Source organism: Gracilinanus agilis, chromosome 5, assembly GCF_016433145.1.
Source record: "Gracilinanus agilis isolate LMUSP501 chromosome 5, AgileGrace, whole genome shotgun sequence".
NCBI lineage: Eukaryota > Metazoa > Chordata > Mammalia > Didelphimorphia > Didelphidae > Gracilinanus > Gracilinanus agilis.
Window position 1 is genome coordinate 132798940 of NC_058134.1, and position 6000 is coordinate 132804939.

The 6000-nt window shown below is 35.4% G+C and overlaps 1 protein-coding gene and 1 pseudogene across 2 annotated transcripts in view; both read right to left on the bottom strand.

Moving 5' to 3' along the window:
* Nucleotides 1–6000, bottom strand: part of ING3 (inhibitor of growth family member 3) — a 53429-nt gene that overhangs the window by 20118 nt on the left and 27311 nt on the right. The window lies entirely within an intron of this gene.
* On the bottom strand, nt 5–318 carry LOC123249211 (annotated as a pseudogene).

Below are 6000 nucleotides of genomic sequence, written 5' to 3' on the forward strand. Positions count from 1 at the left end.
TGCACTAAAAATACCTGAGGAACTCGTTGACTAAAAGATGAGCATGAGCATTGACTAACAACTTCATTTGACTAATCTTCTTATCAATCTCCTCCATGAAGTGGATCACAAAGTCCATAGGGATGCATTTGTTCATTTGTTCCATGTGGAAGTTTATAATCAGAAAACTGATATCATAAACTCCCCTAAATTTCTTATGCAAGATGAAATTTCTGTTCTCATCATCATGAAATGAATGAACTTGTTGTGTAAGATTTTCTCAATCTTATCAGATTGTTTCAGAAGAATTCTAAGAGCACTTATGAAACCCAAGCTCATATAGTCAATTAGAGGCAGATAGAGTATTAAAAATCCAGGTTTCCTGATTACAAGTGCAAGGGCTCTTAGCACAACTACATTACAAAGCTTAATTTCCCAAATTTAAATCTAAATAAATCTGTGAGAAAAAAACCAGCTATCAGAAAGTCAAACTGTGTAACAAAAGATAACTACACAGCAATAAAAAGCAGGGAAGGGGAACCTGCATTATAGCCTAATTTTGCTACAATGAAAAACTCTATGTAAACTTAAAGAAACAAGGGAATAACTTTAGAAAACACATTAAATCTCCTACATGTTTAAACTATATTCCTTTTGTTAAGATTCTGCTTCTTCCTTTTCTTCCACCCTATAGCCTACCTTCACTATGTATTCATTTTTATGTGGATGCTTTTGTATCAGCAAGTTATTTTCAAAGTTTGTTTGTTTTTTTAATACATTTTTGTTGATGACATTACACTGACTGCAACAAGCCCTGCAACAATGTATGAAGAACCTCTCAGGAGGGATCTGAAACCACTCAGGAATTTGGCCTGAGGAAAGACCAAGTGGATGAAGAATATTTATTGTTGGGGAGTAGGGCCAGATGATTCCAGCCTAGAAAGGCTTTCCCCACTGTGTGAACTGTCTTGAGTGCACTGCCAGATTCTTGTCTTCTATTCATTGTGGGTTCTTCCAATGTCCAGGTGAAAGAAATAGAGATATGCCTCTAGGGAAACATTTGAATGAATACATAGCCTACATCCTCCAAAAAAAAAAAAAAAACCCAAACTGTCCCTGGAATAAATTCAAAAGAAACAAGAGTCTACAGTAAAAAGACACGTCTAGTAAAAAGACACATCTTAGGAAGGTGAAGTCTTAAGAACCTAGTTGAAAAGTAAAATCATAAGGAAGAAGTACTTCATAAAGCAATGGAAAAGAGTAACTTCAGTAAAATGGCAAAAGAAAAATTGACCCACAAAATGGAAATGAAAAGAGATGTACACAAATACCTCCTACACTGTGGAGTGCTTATAAGACAAGTATACTGAAGAAGTGAAAAAGATTAAAGAACTAAAGACCCTTAATAAGAATGAAAGAGACCAAATTGGTCTGAAAACCAACTTTCTTCTCCTCTTATCCCCACTTTCTAAATATCAAAAGACTGTACTAGTTAATGTATTCCCTTCCTTCCTGATAAACCCTCTAGAAACTAATGTAGAACTACAGAGGCATATTCAAACTGTATAAGTATTGGTTTGTGGAGGAGGGGCAGGCAAAGTCAAGATGGCAGAGAAAAGGCAGGGCCTGCCTGATTTCTACCAAATCCCTATCTGAAGAACTTTAAAATTACATCTCAAAGTCCATGTGAACTGGAAAGACTTCCAGGAATTGATGCAGAGTGAAAGGAGCAGAGCCAGAAGAACATTGTACACAGAGACTGATACACTATGGTAAAATAGAATGTAATGGACTTCTGTACTAGCAACAATGCAATGACCCAGGACAGCTCTGAGGGACTTATAAGAAAGAACACTATCCACATTCAGAGGAAGAACTGTGGGAGTAGAAACACAGAAGAAAAACAACTGTTTGATCACATGGGTGGATGGAGATATGATTGGGGATGTAGACTCTAAACCAGTGATTCCCAAAGTGGGCCCTACTGCCCTGGTGGGTGCTGCAGAGATCTGGGGAGTGGTGATGGCCACAGGTGCCATTTATCTTTCCTATTAATTGCTATTAAAATTAAAAAAAAATTAATTTCATGGGGCACTAAGTAATATTTTTTTCTGGAAAGGGGGTGTAGGCCAAGAAAGTTTGGGAACCACTGCTCTAAATGATCACCCTAGTGCAAATATTAATAATATGGAAACAGGTCTTGATCAATGACACTTGTAAAAGCCAGTGGAATTGCTCATTGGCTACAGGAGTGGGATGGGAAGAGGGGAGGGAAAGAACATGAATCATGTAACCATAGAAAAGTATTCTAAATTAATTAATTAAATAAAAATTTCAAATGAAAAACATAAAATAGCACCTCAAAATTAATTCTGGAACAGCAGAACTAACAAAAGGACTGGGTAAAATACTTTTTTACCCCAAGACAACTTAAAAGGTGAGCAGGAAAGGTGTTTTGCCCTAGGGTGGGAGTTGAGTGCAGGCCAGTGCAGACCTTGGGGTGGGCTGAATAGGAGGCAACAGCTTCTAAAGCTCTCATTCTACAAACATGAAGGGTGTAAAAAAAACTGATCAGAGGGATTTAAAGAGGACCCTTTCCTGACATTAAGTACAGGACTCTTTTGCCTTATACAAATCTGACTCAAAGAACTGGGTTCTAGTCCCAGGGCATGGAATACTAGTACATGTGTGCTTGGGGCCAAAAGGGAGTTGGGGACCCATGTCATAGTTCTAGGACAGAAAAGAGTACTTGTGGTTTTCTCAAAGATCACAGCATAAGACAGGATCTTATGATCTCTCCTTGGATCATACTAACTTGGAAGAACTGAAAATTGACAGACTCCTCCCACAACTAGCTCAAAAAGTAGCTACATAAAAAAACATGAAGCAAGAGAGTGCCCCTTCAACCCCAGGATAAGAGACCAACATTAACAATTTTTTTTAAGTTAAAAGTCAAGAAACGGGATGGAAAATGAGCAAACAACAACAAAAAAAGAAATTGACCACAGAAAATTATTTGGTTACAGAAAGATCAAAACACAAACTTAAGAAGACAACAAATTCTACTGCTGCACCTAACACCTCAAAAAAAAAAAAAAAAGTGAATTGGTCTCAGTCCTGAAAATAATTTTGAAAAAACACAAAAATGATTTTAAAAATCAAATAGAGAAGTAAAGGAAAAACTGGGAAAAGGAATAAGAATGTTGCAAGAAAATTATGAAAAAAAAAGTCAACAGTTTGGTAAAAGAGGTACAAAAAGTACTGAAGAAAACAACATTTTAAAAAACAGAATACATCAAAGGGTAAGTAAGAGGCACCAAAATCCACTAACAGGAATTCCTTTAAAAAGTAGAACTGGCCAAATGGAAAAAGAGTTTGTACAAAAGTCCACTAAAAAAAATTATTTCTTAAAAATTATAATTGGGCAAATGGAAGCTAATGACATGAAACATCAAGAAACAAAAAAAAAAATCAAAAGAAGGAAAAAATATTTTAAAATGTGAAATATCTCAATGGAAAATCCTGGAAAAAATATAGGAATAATTTAAGAATTAATGGTCTATTTTGTACTAGCAGCAATGCAATGACCCACAACAATCCAGAGGAATTTATGAGAAAGAATGCTATCCACAACCAGAGAGAAAACTGTGGGAGGAGAAATGCAAAAGAAAAGCATATGATCAATCATGTGGTTCAAGTGGGGTGTTATTAGGGTTTTGAAGTTAAAAGATCACTCTACTGCAAATATCAACAATATGGAAATAGGTTCTGAACAATGACCCAGTGGAACTGCTTGTCAGCTTCGGGAGAGGGAGGAAAGAATTAGGGAGAAGGAATTATGAATCATAGAACCATGGAAAAATATTCTAAATTTTAAAAAAATTAAAAAAAAAAGAATTAATGGTCTAACTGAAAGCCATGATAAAAAAAAAAGAGCCTACACATCATCTTTCAAGAAATAATCAAAGAAAACTGACCATTTAATATTCTAGAACTAGGGGGCAAAACAGAAATGGAAAGAATTCAAACCTTATGAAAGAGATCTCAAAATGAAAACTCCCTGGATATAGTCGAATTCTAGAACTCCCAGGTCCAGAAGAATATATTACAAGAAAACAAATAGAAACAGTTTAATGGAACCATGGTCAGATAACAAAAGATTTGGCAGTTTCTACATTAAGAGGACCAGAGGGCCTGGAATATGAGTATGCCAAAGAGTAAAAGAACTAAGATCACAACCAAGAATCATCAACCCAGCAAAACTGAGCATAATCCTTCAGGGAAAAAAATGGATATTGAATGAATTAGAGGACTTTGAAGCATTCCTGATGAAAAGACCTACACTGAACAGAAAATGTAACTCTCAAATATAAGATTAAAGAGAAGCATTAAAAAGGAAAAAAGGAATTTAGTAAGGTTAAACTGTTTACAATCCCATATGGAAGGATGATACTTGAAGGTATATACCTAAAGAGCACAAGTGTGAACTGAATAAGCTGGAATAATACCAAAAGGATGAGAAGGGGGAATGGAAAGGTAGAATGGGATAAAGTATCTGACATAAAAGTTATGCAAAAGGGTTTTTACACTGGAGGGGAAGAAGGGAAAGGGAATCTTTACTTGAATCTTTACTATGACTGGAATTGTTTCAAAGAGGGAAAAACATACACACTGACTCAGATATAGACATCTATCTTACCCTATTAGAAAGTATGAAGGAAAGAAGTTATGAGTAGGTGGGGGATGGAGGCACTAATAAAAGGGTGTGCAGGCTGGGGGAGATAGCTGTCAGAAACCAAACACTTATGAGAACATGAAGGGCAAATTAAGAGAGACAGTTAGATAAGCTGGGAGGTAGGGAGAGGATAGAGGGAAATACATAGTAAATCACAATGGTGAAAAAAATTATAAGAATTTTCTCTAATAAAGGCCTCATTTCTCAAACACAAAGAGAAATGAGTCAAATATATAAGAAAATAAATCATTCCCCAATTGATAAGTGGTCAAAGGAATTTTTCAGATGAAGTGATCAAAGCTATCTATAGTCATGTGAAAAAAGTGCTCTAAATAACTATAGATTAGAAAAATGCAAATTAAAACAACTCTGAATATCACACCTATCAGACTGGCTATTATGACAGAAAAGAAAAGTAAGAAATGTTGGAGGGGAGGAGAGGAAATTGAGGCAGCAATACACTGTTGGGGGAGTTGTGAACTGATTCAGCCATTGTGGAGACTAATTTGGAACTATGCCCAAAGAACTATAAAAATGTTCATACCCTTTGAGACAGCAATGCCACACTAGGTCTATATCACAAAGAGACCAAAAAAAAGAAAAAAAGAAAGAAAGAAAGAAAGAAAAGGAGCTATTTAAACAAAGATATATATAGCAGTTATTTTTGTGGTGACAAAGAACTTGGAAAGTGAGAGGATGCCTATTAATTGGGGAATGGCTAAACATGTTATGATATATGGTTGTAATAGAACACTACTGTGCTAAAAGAAATGACAACTAGGATCTCAGAAAAAACCTGAAAAGACTTACATATACTGAAATGGAGTCAAGTCAGCAGAACCAGATCACTGTACACAGTAAATGCAATTCTGTATGATGAACAAATGAGAGTCTTAGCTATTCTCATCAATACAATGATCTAAGATAATTTCAAATTATTCAGGATGAAAAATGCCATCTGCTTCTAGAGAAAGAATTGATGGAGCCTGAATGCAGGCGGAAACATACTATATACTTTCTTCATTTTTTAATTTGATTTTTCTTCCACAAAAGGACTAATATGAAAAAAATGTTTTATATGATAACACATGTAAAATCAATATCAGATTGCTTACTGTCTAGGGCAGTGATGGGCAAACTTTTTAAAGAGGGGACCAAAGGAAAAGAAATGCTCATCTGTCGGTCTGTTTCTAAGGCAACTCTTTTGAAGTTTCATTGTATTTTATCCTACTCATTGTATTCGTCAGATTAGGAATAATGTCAAGTGGCCAGATAGAACATTTCAG